Source organism: Elaeis guineensis, chromosome 3 (genome assembly GCF_000442705.2).
Source record: "Elaeis guineensis isolate ETL-2024a chromosome 3, EG11, whole genome shotgun sequence".
Taxonomy (NCBI): domain Eukaryota; kingdom Viridiplantae; phylum Streptophyta; class Magnoliopsida; order Arecales; family Arecaceae; genus Elaeis; species Elaeis guineensis.
In genome coordinates, this window is record NC_025995.2 from 126,851,990 (window position 1) to 126,867,641 (window position 15,652).

Consider the following 15,652-nt stretch of genomic DNA (forward strand, 5'->3'; position numbering starts at 1 on the left):
GCCTTTCATATATTCCTGGTTGGAGGTGACACACGAATATACGATATATAAGATTGATTGGACGACGGTCGGAGGGCTAGGCCCACTGATTGCACGGACCAAATTGTTTCACTTATTTGGGATCAGTAGACGGCGTGCATCTGAGGACTCAACGGATGTGATGCAGGTGAGCATGTGCCACTCTTGATGAAAGGTCAAAAGAAGCAAACTCAAATACAATTATAACTGGCAGGGAAAGTATATCCGAGGGGTTATAATGCATTTTTCCCGAAGTCACGCTGCTACCGGTTCGAAAGATGCGCTGGAAAAATAAGCCGTCTGGCATGGCTCATTGGTTGTTCTTTCCTCGGGAGATTTTGAGGACTCCGAACTTTTCTCGATCTTTTGTCTCCCATTGTATAGTAAAAGCCACTTTTATATTGAACTGTGTCAAGATGGATGCGCCTTGGTAGAATCTCCTGTGTGAAATGGAGCCATCCATAACGATTCAGGTTGTCTTTCACGCGAATGAATTCACGATGCCAACCGTTGGATCATACCTTATGCATATATCAAAATGCTCCGATCTCTTTCTTATATCTATATAGATTTTAAAATAGCTATTGTGTCATCCGATGGTTCATATCATAGAAGAAGATAAATCATTCTTTTGCACCAAAAATACAGTATGACCCTTTAATAATATATACCGTTGTTGTCGATCTCTCCGTCTGAGGTCAAATGCAGAGATGGATGCAGACGAGATGGAACCGCTGCTGTATCTTCACCCAAATACCTACAAAATAAGTCCACACTGGGATAACATTCTCCGATGTAAACCCTCCGATGCTCCAGTCAGAAGATTGGAGAACAATGAGAGGAGAGAGCGAAGGGTCGAGTGCATACCTTAGAGGATCCCAAGCCTTAATTTATAGGAGAAAGTTTGAGTCGTATCCATCTCGGAGTCCGATAGTTTCTAGATTTGTCATATAGATTGATTTGGAGAAAAATTTTCTTTTACTGGAGATTTGATCACGGAGAAGTTTTACCTCATCTAGACTTTCCTAATTTAGAGGAAGGACGGATCTGTTGTTGGGAGAAATAGTTCGCCACCGCCGATGTAGGAAAGATCATCCAAGCCTACCTTCAGTAGGTCGTCATGATCGAGGTACTGGAGTTCATGAAGCGAATACTTATTCTCTTGTAGATAGGGATAGGTCGGTCGGGTACGAGCTACATCAGGTTGTCCAAAATCGAGGTCATGGAGATCTGTGATGTAGACGTCGATCTCTGGGTGATTCGAGATAGGTCGGTCGAGGGCGATCTAAAATAAATTGTCTGAGGTCAAACAACTGAGGTCCACTGCTAATGGAGACTTCTCATCACATCTGCATTCATATTGAGTCATCCATCTCCCATAGCTCGATCAGAACCATGGATGTCTCAACTGAGGCTGAGATATAGATTTACAACAGATGCCCCTACTCTCGAGATCGAGCTACTTATAGGTCAGCTGAAGAGAGTACCGATCCGAGGTTGAGGCAGATCTAGTTGAGCCATTTTCTGCTGACACATGTCAAAGATCGGTGTCCTAGAGCGAACCGTCTTCAAATTTGGGCCGTTGATTCCTTGGATCCGCAGGAGCTACATAATGTCCAATCAAAAGCTACCACTTATCAGACATCGACAGAGGGAGGTAAATCGTCAGTAGATCGGGACCGTCTCGGATCTCTATAAATAAGACCACGGTAACTTTATTTTTACTATTTTCATTGTTCAGAGGAAGGAGCTTTGGTACTTGAAGACTTGACCTAGTTGCTTGATTGGAGCCAAGCTAACATCGTTCATCGTCCTCCTCTGGTTGCTTGGTCATGTCTCCTTTAGGTCAGTTCCTTCCTTACCATGAGTGAGCTTAGCTCGTCCTCCGCCACCTGGAGCTCGGTGGCAGCATTAGGAGTGCGGAGCCCGAGTCATGGAGCTCGGGCGATGATGTTAGGAGTATAACCCTATGTCTAATGTTACTTGTTCTTTGGATAGGCCAAAGTTTCGAACTTCGGTCCATACAGAATAAATTCTATCCTCACCCCTGAGGATCTGGAGGTCATTAGGTTGAAATACCACATCCCAATCGAGTTTAAGCTAGAGGTCACCATTCCTGGTGAAAGAATAGCTCTTTCTCGTCAAAGTCGAGTTCGCTTGTACAAAGAATCCCCGAAGGCCGGTGTCTGGCTTTTCTTTCACTATCTTGTAGTGGAATTTCTTATGTTATATAGAATAAGTTTCTGTAGCATTGCGTCGAACTCATGATGCTAAATCATAGGCTTCTTCACTCACTGCCTTCTTCTCGGGGTCGAACCATCCTCCCATCTTTTTCGTGCTTGTTCACATTGAAGGACCATCCAACGGAGGTCGAATGGTGGTATGCCTCTTCTCGAAGGGGACGTCGTCTCTTTCGAGGTGCTCCTTCCTCAGTATATAGCTGGAAGGAGCACTTTTTTTTTATCTCGATTGAGCAACCCTAAGACTTTAGCACGTCATGGGGTAGACCTCATAGATCGGCGGTCAGAGCTCCAATATTATCAGATGCCAGGAGGAGGTGTTGAAGTAGATTTTCGATCTCATTCCCCCTCCATTGACCAAGTTCCTCACTGAAGAAACTTTGTTCAAGGTTAGGTTGAGTCTGACCGACCCAAAAAGTAAATCCCCTTTTTTCTCTCTTAGTTCGGTATTTTTCATTTTAGCTAACCTCGTATGCCATACAGCAATGAATCCCAGTGACGAGGAAGCTCTTCATCAGGCCGTAAAGAGGAAGAAGGTGAGCACGGCCCTAGCTCCAAAACACAGATGTACTGAGGCCATCCTCGCTCAGCCCACCGTTGGGAGCTCCTCGGGGCCCAACAATACCTTAAGGAGGGAGTCTTCGACGCCTACAAAGCTGGTGGTGCCGCTGTAGTCTGCTGTGCGGGGGAAACTTGCCCTATGAATTTCAGTGAAGATGTCTTTGCGCTCGACCGACGTACCGATCGAAATCTCTCCTTCGATGGGAGTTCCATCAGACGTCAATGTCTAAGACACTCGGAGGGGTGTCAGCGATTATCGGGCTATCCGATGTCTTCTTCGATCGATCTTTCGGCCGATGGATGTCGAAGCTGTCAACAATGAAGGTGGTGCATTCCAAGTCCAAGACTCATATGATTCTATACTTTGAGTAAGAGACGATCTCTCTACATTATTCGTTTGTTACCAATCTTATTATTTAGTACCGACCTTCTCCCTCTTCCTGCTTTTTTTTGTTCGTCCATCACGTGGATCATTTTGCGGAGGTGATACGCGAAGCTCGATGTATCTCAAAGAGGTCAAGGAAAAGGCCAGCCAGACCAATAGAAGGACGAATGATGCCCCATTTGGGAAGCTCAGGGCCGAGGAAGAGGCCAGGTCACTGAAGGAGGAGCTAAAGCGACTAGAGTATGAGCTTTTCAAAGTCCTAGCTGAATTTGAAGCTCGATTTTCGATTGAGAAGAAAAAAAATACAAGGATAAACTAAAACCAACAAGGTCGCCACAATCGAGACCTTCAAATCTTCAGCCAGGTTCTGGGACATCAAGGCAGAGTACGGCGTGGCCTCGTACATGCAGGAACCATTCACCTCAAGGAGAAGATCAAGAAGGTGATTTCTGATTTTGATCTCAACCTCCTGGAGTCAGATGGGGGAGGAGGAAGTCAACGAGGTCGAAGATGAGAGTCTACATGTCAAGGACCTTTTCAGCCGGAGCGAGAAGATCAGGCAGCCAAAGAGACGATCCAAGCTCCACCTCTGACCATCATTATCCTCTCTGACTGCATCGAAGCTGATGAACCACCCGCCCCTAAAGGGGCTTGAGTCTTTTTCTTTTTTGTATCTCAGCTCTGGTGAGTCCGAGCTAGTTGGGTCAGTCCTTTTCGGTAACCTCAGTCGATATCAAGGTATTTTATAACAGACTGATCAAAACCTTGTAAAAAGGTTTCTTTTAATGAAGTCATCTTTTTTTTGGCAAATAATGTCAGTAAGTCATCGAGTCTGGTCGATTTGCTATTGATGAGTTCGGTGTTCGACTTGTATCTCAAAAAATCATTCGCTAATGTTTGATCACTTTGCGATGAAGAGTGAAAAATTGTTCGGCAAGTAGTTGGTCGGACATGTCGATGTTTTGATCCTCGGCCATAGTCAAGAAGTGCGTGTTTGGAGAACCGCATGAAAAACATGTTCCGATTCTTGATCGTGGTTGAGAAGCACGTGTTTGGAGAACCGCTTGTAGAACACGTTTTTATCTTCGATCGTGGTCAAAGAGTGCGTGTTTGGAGAACCACATGGAGAACACGTTTCGATTCTCGACCATGATCGAGGAGTGCGTATTTGGAGAACTGCATGAAGAACATGATCCGATCCTCGATCGTGATCGAGGAGTGCATGTTTGGAGAACTGCATGGAGAACAGTTTCGATCCTCGATCGTAGCGAGGGACACTTGTTCGGAGATTTGCATGGCAAACACGAACACATTCCGCATTTCGTCCATGGACGAGGTGCATATTTTTTGAAAAAATACATAATTTGATGAAAGAAATGCTTTATTATTTGATTTAATAATAACAAAAATTATAATTCAAGGGTGTTAGATATGTAAGTTATCGACGTTCCAAGTCTTGAGGATCGAAGTTTCGTCTAGTCGGCAAAGTCGATAACTCCTGGTTGGACTATCTCAACAATGCAGTAAGGGCCTCCCTAGTTTGGTGCAAGTTTCGATCACTCTATTGGATGAGAAATCTCGGCTCGGCGAAGGTCTAACTATCCTGCCAAGAAAGACTTTCTTTTAATTCGGAAGTTGTAGTACCGAGCTATCCTCTGTTAATAGTTGGCCATCTGAATTTGTGTCGCTCCCAAGTTTCCTCCAGTAAGTCTAAATTCGCTTTCAACGCAAAGAAATTACATCCACGTCAAATTCTTCCATCCGTAATGTCAGCAAGTCGATCTCAAGTGGTATGACAGCTTCAATTCTGAAAGCCAGCTTAAAGGGTGTTTCTGAAGTCGCTGAATTGTACGATATGCCCATAGCACATGATATAATTTTTCAACCCATAATCCCTTGGCCTGCCCCAGACAAGCTTTTAGCCCTTGCAATAGCAGAATCTCTTGAACTTCGGACTGTCGAACTGCTGCCCATTGTTAGTAATAATTGCTCATTGCAGGTCGAATCGATAGATAATCGACTTTCACATGAAGTTACAAACCTTGACTGAGATGATAGTTGCCAGTACTTCAACTTCCACCCACTTGATGAAATAATAGATCATGACAAACAGAAATTTCTTCTACATCGCTGCCATGGGGAAGGGTCCGAGGATGGCCATTCCTCATTGAGCGAAGGGTCAAGAGGTTGTGATCGGAGCTAGAGGGATTGAAGGTTGACGCTGAATATTTGAAATCCTCTGACATTGGTTGCACTTGCTTACCAAGTCCGCAGTATCTTTCTGCATGGTCAGCCAAAAGTATCCCTACCGCAGTACTTTATGAGTAAGGGCTTTGCCCCCCAAGTGATTACCGCAAATCTCCTCATGGATCTCTCGTAAAGCATACTCAACTTCTGAGGGATGGAGACATTGGAGCAAGGGTGGAGTAAAAGATCTCTTATATAATCTTCCATCGCAGATGAGGTACTAAGATGTGAGGTGTCTCGACTTTTTGGCTTCATCTCGATCAGCAGGCATCATCCCGTCTTACATATAACTTAAGATTGGATCTATCCAACTCAGCTCGGGGTCTATCTGCATCACTTCGAGCTCTTCAATACTCAGCTTTTCAAGAGTTTCAAGATATAAGGTTCTTTTTAGATCGCCGCACCTACTGTTGCTAACTTTGAAAGTAGATCAGCTCACACATTCTCTGTCCTCGATATCTGCTAGATGTTCATAGTGGTGAAGCGAAGGTCAGATCTTTGACTTTCTGTCAGTACTTTATCATGTTGGCTTTTAAGTTTCATATTCTCTTTATATCTGGCCGACGATGAGCTATGAGTCACTATGAACTCTGAGGTGCCAAACCTCCAAATCTCTCACCATTTCGAGTCCTATCTATATCTGAAACGCAAAGTATATTTTGTGACCACTCCTTCCGAGCTAGTCAAGATCAACCCAGCCCCCAAGCCTGTGGCATTTAAGGAACATTTACATGGAGAACCCAACATTCGTCAGTCATTGGAACTGCATCTTTATTGCTCTATTCCTCATTCGGGATGGTACACTCGAGGATGAAGTCTGCCAATGCTTGAGCTTTGATGGACGGTCGAGATAAATATTTGATGTTAAATTCTTCCAACTTGACGGCCCACTTAGCTAGTCATCCTGAGTTGTCAGGATGATAAAGTACCGATCTGATGGACTGGTCGGTAAGGAAGGACAGCGATGGTGTGTGCTTGAAAGTATGGACACGATTTTTTTTGAAGATATCACGAGAGCATAAGCTACCTTCTCAAACTTCATATATCTGATTTCGGCATCATAGAGTACTCGGCTGACATAATAGATTGGCTTTTGCAACTTGATCTCTTGTCAGATAAGGACTGAACTAATGGCAGAGGGCAAGACTGCAAGGTATAGATACAGCACTTCTCCAGGTTCAAGCTTGCTAAGGAGAGGAGGCGAGCTGAGGTACCTCTTCAGATCATCAAATGCAGCTTGATACTCCTCTGACCATTGGAAGTTCTTCATCTGTTTAAAAGCTTTGAAGAAGAGAAGACTTCTTTCAGCCGACCTAGAGAGGAATCTATTTAGAGCTACGATTCTTCCTATGAAACGCTGTATTTCTTTGATCGTCTTTGGGGCTTCATTTTCTGGAGAGCTTGAATCTATTTTAGGTTTGCCTCAATTCCTCATTGGGACATGATGAAGTTGAGAAATTTGCCAGAGGTGACACCAAATTCGCACCTACTAGGGTTAAGCTTCATTCGAAATCACCGCAGCATCGCAATGTTTTCTTAAGATCAGCAATATGATACTCGACAATCCTATTTTTGACCAACATATCATCACATACATCTTCATGTTTCTGTTGATCTACTCCTTGAAGATTTTATTGACAAGCCATTGGTAGATCGCACCTGCATTCTTTAAGTCAAACAGCATGATTCTATAGCAAAACAAACCTCGGTCAGTAATAAAAGATGTATTCTTCTCGTCCTCAGGGGCCATTGGAATCTGGTCATATCCAGAGAATGCATCCATGAATGATAATAGCTGATTGTCCGAGGTCACATCCACCAGCTGATCAATGAGAGGCAGAGGATAGCTGTGCTTCCGGCATGTTTTGTTGAGGTTGGTCTAATCAATACATGCGCACCACTTTTCATTTGCTTTCGGGATGAGGACAACATTGGCCAACTACTCCAATAATAAATTTTTTGGATAAACCCCGCATTTAAGAGCTTATCCACCTCTTATTGTATAGTTTTCTATCGCTCAGGAGCGAAACTGCACTTCTTTTATCTAATTGGATGATGCTTTGGATCTATGTTGAGTCGATGGACCATGATCTTCGGATTGATGCCAAGTATATCCGAGGCCAACCAAGTAAATATATCAACATTGGCCCACAGAAAGGAGATGAGGTGCTGACGATCTTCTTCGTATAGATTTGAGCCGACCTATACTACTTCGCTTGGATTTTCATCAATAGGTACTGATATTAGGTATTTCACAGGATGTCCCCTTTGTTCAGTTTTCTCATCTCGTGTATCTAGCTCATCCATCGGCTGTTCTACAGATGTTGTTCTTCGTAGGGTCACCATGTAGCATTCATTTGCAAGCTATTGGTTTCTCTGAAGCTCACCGATCCTATGCGGAGTAGGAAACTTCACCATTAGGTGATAGGTCGACACTACAGCTTGGAGAGTGTTGAGCCTAGGCTGATCTAAGATAACGTTGTATACGGACGGACTTTTTACTACAAAATAATTTATTTTTACAATCATTTGTTTTGAAGCTCGTCCAGCTATAGTGGTCAATAGAATGGCTCCTTCTATCGGGACCGTAGTACCCGAGAATCCGATCAGAGGGGTATTCCTCTTTATCAATAGCTCAGAATCGAAATTCATACGAACAAAAGCATCATAAAATAAAATATCAACCAAGCTTCCATTATCAACTAAAATTCGATGTACATCATAATTAGCAATATTTAAAGAAAACTATCAGATCATCATGGGGATACTTTATTCCGTCTAAGTCGGCTCTAGAGAAAGTGACCTCATCGTCGATCTTCATCTTTTTCGTCTCTTTATCTTTAGCTCGATTCAGATCCGAGGTTCTCCGATCGAGTTGCCCCCAGAGATCATGAGGATCTCCTCCACTATTGGTTGGTCTCTGTGGGGATTTTTTTATCGAGGAGGCTCATCGCATGGATTCCTCAGGATCTGACATTCATCATCACATCGATGAAGACGTCCATATCGAATCAGCTCCTCGATTTCCTCCTTAGCTGCTAGCATTCCTCTATGTCATACCCATATCGCATTGGTATCTGCACTATTTTCTTGGATCTCTTTTTTTGTGTTGGGGTAACCATCCTCTTTGGCCAAGGAAGCTCTTCTTGCCACTCTATCTCCATAAAGATCCGACCTCGAGGGGTGTTGAGTGGGGTGAAATAATGGAACCTTCATGGAGGAGACTTAGGTCGGCGAGGTGGCACAGGAGACCTAGGTCGGTTGTTCTGAGGTGGGGTCCGAGAATGACGAGGCTTCGATTTCGGGTGCCGATGCTGCACTCATCGAAAATCTTTCTTTTTCTCTTGACCAGCAGTCATATGTGATGCTTGGCCAAGATTCTCCCCATGCCGATCCCATGCTTTTTCGGCTTGGGCATAGTTCTCGGCTCACTCCAACATCTCAACAAAGTCCTTTGGATAATTCGGATTAAGTGAAAAGAGAAGATCATTCTGTTGGAGCCCGATCTTGAATGCGGCCATTGTCACGGACTGATCCAAATTTCAGACTTTTAGAGTCACAGTGTTAAATCAGCCTATGTAGTCTCTCAAAGGCTCATTCTCCCTTTACTTGATGCTGACAAGGAAATTCAAGCTGCGATGCTGTCAACGATTGCTGACGAAGTATGCAACGAAGAGCCGGCTCAGTTGATGGAAAGAATCTATGGAACCTGGCTGCAGGTTAGAGTACCAATGACGAGCTGCCTTCCTCAAGATTGAGAAAAAAGTTCGGCAAAGAGTCACATCATTGGCCCTTTGTAGAAGCATCAAAGTTCGAAAGTTTTTCGGATGATCCACCGGATCAGCCGTTCCATCATAAGGCTCCATCTGAGATATCTTGAATTGAGGTGAAAGAGGCTCGTCAATAATCTTTTGAGTGAACGGTGGGTCGACGTTAAACCCCAAATCGTTGCCCGATTGTTTCGATGCCTGAAGTGTATCGATCTGTTACTACATTTCTCAGAGTTTCCTTTCTATCTCATCCATCCGAATTGATTGGTGCTGAGGAGAGACATGACCCAGGATTGAGTCCCTTCTGGAGATAGGGGTAGGAGACCTCCTAGGGCAATGACAAGGTGGGCTTAGAGGTCGACTATGATGGTTGGCCCCAGGTCTTTGGCTGCGAGGAAGCCGATCTGTCGATCTTCCTCTAGTTGGCTGTGGATCATCCACAGCAGGAGGTGGCTCCGTATTTTGTTGCATCCCTCTTATTGCGGCTGAAAGTACCTGCATCTGCTGTACAAGACTATTATATTGGTCATGAAAGATTGCTGGTACCATCGGTGGGGGATTCTCTAGTGCCAGTGGAAGTGGTGCATCGATCGCTGGACGTTGTTGGCCCGATGGCTGTTGAAATGTTGGACGCTTTGATGCACCCCTGCGCATCCTCATGACAGTTGATGATAAACGTTCTCCTTTCGAAATAGGACGTCAAGACTAGTCTCGAAATAGAACTTCGAAACTAATCAAAGAGGACCCTTTCTCTAGTGCCAAATGTTGCTGCCGATCTCTTCGTCTGAGATCGGACGTTGAGGTGGATGCAGACGAGGTGGAATTGCTACTGGAGCTTCACCCAAACACTTGCAAAACCAATCCACACTGGGATGGCGTTCTCTGGTGCAGACCCTCGATACTCAAGTCAGAAGATTGGAGAACAATAAAAGAAGAGAGCGAGGAGTCGATTGCATACCTTGGAGGGTCTCGGAATCTTAATTTATAGGAGAGGAGTTTGAGTCGTATTCGTCTCGGAGTCTCGATGGTTTTCGAATTTGTTGCATAGATTGATTTGAAAAAAAAAAATTTTTTACGGGAGATTTGATCGCGGAGAAGTATTACCTCATCTGGACTTTTCTAATTTGAAGGAAGGATGGATATGTTGGTAGGAGAAATAGTTCGACCACCACCGATCTAGGATAAGTCATCAAAGCCTGCCTTCAGTGGGTTGTCATGATCGAGGTACCAAATTTTGTGGAGTGAATACTTGTCCTCTTGCAGATAGGGATAGGTCGGTCGGATACGAGCTACATCAGATCGTCCAAGGTCGAGGTCATGGAGATCCGTGACGTAGACATCGATCTCTGGGTGATTTGAGATAGATCGATTGAAGGTGATCTAAAATAGATCATTCGAGGTCGAAGAACTGAGATCCACTGTTGATAGGATATATGACTTCTCCTCACATCTATATTCGTGTTGAGTCGTCCATCTTCCATAGCTCGGCCAGAACGTGGATGTCTCAACCGAGGTCGAGGTATCGATCTACAACATATACAAACCTGATTGCTGCCCATACTATATATTTAATCATATATTTGGTTGGAGTCACGATAGAAAAAATAGATGGAATTGGAAGGATAGATCACCTTCATCCGCCGTTTGGTTCAAAGTATTTTAAGAAAGAAGATGAAAATGAGTGATTGTTCATCCATCTGGATCCATCATTTTGTATCTTCTCAATTTGAGGAATACAAGAAAGGATGGATGGGACATATAATAAGGTTGGTTTTTACATAGAAAAATTATTTCTTACTAACTTTTCGACAAAATTCTAATACTTTCTTTTATTTTATTTGCACATATTTTTTATTTTACCTATACTATTTATCGTATACAATTTAATTTTATTACTGATTATTTTAATTTCAGCACATAATTTTATAATTATAATTAAATATTAAAATTATCTTCTATTTTTTATTTATATTTATTTTTTAGTTAACTATATATAAAAAATCAATTATTTAAATTAAATTATTATTTAATTAATTTATTATATGATTAATATATAAGTTAATTTCTTCATATATACTTAATTTATAAAATTATTTATTGAACTAAATTAAATCAAAAATTTATTTAATTATAAATTATAAAGATTATAATATAATCTATATATTGATCTACTTCTTTAGTATAAATAAATATTATAAATTAATAATAGTAATAATACTTTTTATCAATTGATAATTTAATAAAACTGTATATAAATATCATCCATCATTCTTTTCATTTCTCCTATACCAAATAATGAAGAAAATCACTTCCATTCATCCTTTATATTCTACTAAATATATAAGAGAATAAATGGAAGATCTATCCATCATTTCTCTCATACATCCTTCCTTGTTAATTTACAAAATTATTTATTAAACTAAATTAAATAAAAAATTTATTTAATTTTAAATTATAAAGATTATAATATAATCTATATATTGATCTACTTCTTTAGTATAAATAAGTATTATAAATTAATAATAGTAATAATACTTTTTATCGATTGATGATTTAATAAAATTGTAAATAAATATCATCTATCATTTTTTTTATTTCTCCTATACCAAACAATAGAAAAAATCAGTTCCATTCATCCTTTATGTTCTACCAAATATATAAAAGGATAAATAGAAGATCCATCCACTATCTCTCTCGTACATCCTTCCTTCTCTATCTATGATTCCTCTAATCCATTCTTCACACTAAATAGAGAGTAAACGATTGAATCTAGCCTTCACTGTTGTTGTGGTGTAGAAGGGAGGGTATTACTTGTCTCATATTGGTTGTGAGTTAAGGAAGACCCTGATTTATATAGGAAGCGGTCATTCTTGTCACACGAGGCATCTTTTGAAGGACAAAACTGTAAAGCCCATGGGTCAGAACGAATAATACCTTATGTGCTAAGCCATGAGCCCTTAGTTGCAATAATGACATTTCAAATAGGGGACTACTTTGGCAATTATGGGGCTCTTTTAGTCTATATACTAGTTTCTGGTAAAAATAAGAAGGATGATACCTTCTATGGTAAAAATAAAGAGAAAGATACATTCTGTCCGTACACACTTTCTTTTGATTGGAGGTTATGTTGTAGTGTAAAAAGAAGGGCATCATTAGTCTCACATTGGTTATGAGTCAAAAAAGATTATGATTTATATAGAAAAGGGCAATCCTTCTCACATGAGATGTTTTTTGAAATATAAAATTATAAGATTTATAAACCAGAGTAGATAATATTTTATATGCCAAACTATGAGCCTTTAGCTGCAAGAACCACAAACGCTAGATATAGGAAGATGCAATGCTTGCTATGCAACATCCTCTTGTATCAAAAATAGATGCTTGGCCTTGCGACACCATTTGTTTTGAGATCAAAATTTAAACGACATAAAATATCCTTTTTGAATTTTTCATAGATCTCCTCTCCCTGTGAAGAGGGTCGTTATAAGTCGGAACTTGTGTGTTTGTAACGAAAGGGGAAAAAAAAAAGGGTCAAAACTTGTGCAAGTAAACTTTCATTTTGTTTCCGGTGGATACATCAGAGCTAAAACAAGTATTGTAGATGGCCAAAAGGAGTGAAGAATCAATCACTGGTTATGACGAGGAATTTATTAAAAAGGAATGATTGCTGATTGGACCATGGGGCTTTTTATTTTTCGGTAAAATGGAGCATTTTATTTGAAAATTCGGGAGCATTTTATTTCCGATAGATAGATGCTATTACAGTTGGCCTTTTTTATTAGGATTGGAGTTTTATTGCTTGGATCGTAGTTGTTAGCCACTTTTGATGGACAAGTTTGAGACGGTGAAGCTTAAAAGATGCCAGCTATCATGGAAAATGCTTGGTTGATTGCTACTTGTGATTGGTTTTTTTTTTTCCCAACTCGCTGCATATACTCAATGTTGTTTTCCTAAGAAATGCTGTAAATAGTAATTGAAAAGTCATTTTCCGTGCCACGTTCGGTAAACAAAATTCAGGGACATGTTTGTGCATGAATTTTGTCGCCATGTGCATACAGAAAATTCTACATAGGTACTGACTTTTTTTTTTTTTTTGATAAAATGGATGTATTACATTAGATGAAATGTGAGTAACGTAGGTACTGACTTTACAACCTTGTCCTTCCGCGACCCCCTTATTTGCTCATGTAAGGCGCATGATGGCCAAAATAGCGTGAGATTGATAACCATCCTCAGGTTTCCTTCGACTTTTAAATTAAAAAAAAATATTATATATATATATATATGAAAAAAAAATTTAAGGACGACGGTAGGAGATTGAGCTGTAGTCAATGGATGATCTCAGAGGACTTGATCTGCAACCAAATATTTTTTTATAAAAGTTTATTCGGTAGGATTCTTCTGATGTTTAAATTAATCTGATTTTAGAAAATGATCGAAAGAGAGAAAGAGAATGAGAAAATTTTGCTCAAAGAAACTTACCTGAGGAGGGGGATTATGGACCGTTGCCTTGGATTTTTTAGCATAATCATGATGTGTATGAGTTGGAAACATGGTCAATTTTATACCCATGATGGATAGTCATTAGTAATTACTATGCCCATGATGCCGAATATATCATCGGAGGTCTGCATGAATAAAGAAAACAGTTGGAAGATTCTATTAGAATCGGATGATCCTTGATTATTAGTCGTTGATAAATGACCAAAGAAAAACTTGGTAACCAAGGTTGAAAAAGTTTTCCTCCGATAATCAAAGTGGTAGATAAGTAAACATCTAAGATCAAAGGATTGGTTATTTCTGTATCAATACTCATTGGGTGGCATAGGTTCATCAACTTGTCGTGATCGTTACCTATCTCAATAATCAACCAAGTTACCAACCTCAATAGTTGACCGAGTTATTGACCTCATCATTGATTGACCTCCCATACTGACCTGGATAGTTAACCAATCCTGATAAAAGAGCAGTAGTAACGTGCTACGTGTTTCAAATTGAAAGCATATTTAATGAATGATTGTGACTTCATATATTTATGGAGCATGTTATGTGATGGTTACAACTAGCAATACATGTAAAATGGTTATTGCGTTAAGGTCTACACCATATGTGACAATGGATCTTTTTTTTGGTATAGATATGTGACATATGGTCTTTACCAAGCGGTTAAGATGTGTTTTCGCCTTAGGTTGCATTGCTAGCTCATAATCTATTCAAATTGTTGGCAATTTAAATTGGATCCATCAGATTACTGTATTTGATATATTTTTTAGATGCGAGGAGAAATAGCTATTCAGATTATCATATTTTTGTAATCTTACAATAATTTTTTTTGATAAAATTATCTTCATTAAAAAATAAAATAAAACTTTCATTTGCTCCTCGACTCCTTCTCCACCCAACTCTCCATCCGTATCATCACCGTCGCCAACCTCTTCGCCACCACGACCTTGCCTGCTCCTCTTTCGCCCACCGCATCGCCTACCTCTTGGGCTCCAATAACGCTTCTCCATCCACCACGTCACCGCGAAGAAGCCGCAGGCTGAGCGGGGGATGAAAACAAATGCGAAGTTGACGAGGCTCGTAAGTTTCGTAAGATACAACTGCGAAGGGAGCACGTGGAAGAACAAAAACACCATGCCTTCCCACAGCGGCATGTATGATGAACGTCCGAGTCAGCGTCTTGCCACACTCGAACGCCGCGGATGCAAGCGGGTTGGATACGCGATAGAAAAAACCCAGTCAGGACGCGTGGTCCCCAAACAGTCCAACAGCAAGAGATATGACATGAGACCAAACCCATTAACTTATGACTTGATTTGCCATGTGGCTGCGTCTGACTTGTTCAAACCTTAGGTTTTTTTTTTGGTAATAAAGGCTCAAATCTTAGGTTTGAAGCAATTTTAATCTAGAGTTTGGATCAGGTTGAATTGAGACTAGACAAATCCTACATCGAATTTGGATCCATGCTGCCATCCATGTTGCTATGCACGTGTCTGCCCTTTGCCGAGGAAAGCTAAATGTTTTCTTCTTGATTACAGAGATCAATCACATTCAGTGGTGCACCTTCACAAATTACTCGTAAGTGGATAGTTTTCTAAGACTGGTGAAGTGCTAGATCGACATCTTAGCCATCGCATGTTGCCATGTTTTGGGTCCGATAGCAAAAACAAATCCAGCAGCTTTACACCTATATAAGTTACACATTTTGAAAGCTAACAGAACCAAAAGAATTTGCCGATTGATAAGTCACTTCCATCTATCCGGCTATTACAAGGTCAACCGAATTTCGAGTAGCGAGCGAGGGAGTGTGCATTTGAGCAGGTATACCAAGCTGTTGGTTGCCAATCATGGATGGATATTTTATTGATCATTTGATTTAATAAATCACGACCATGCAACACATGCTAACCGTTCCATTCTCTTATTGA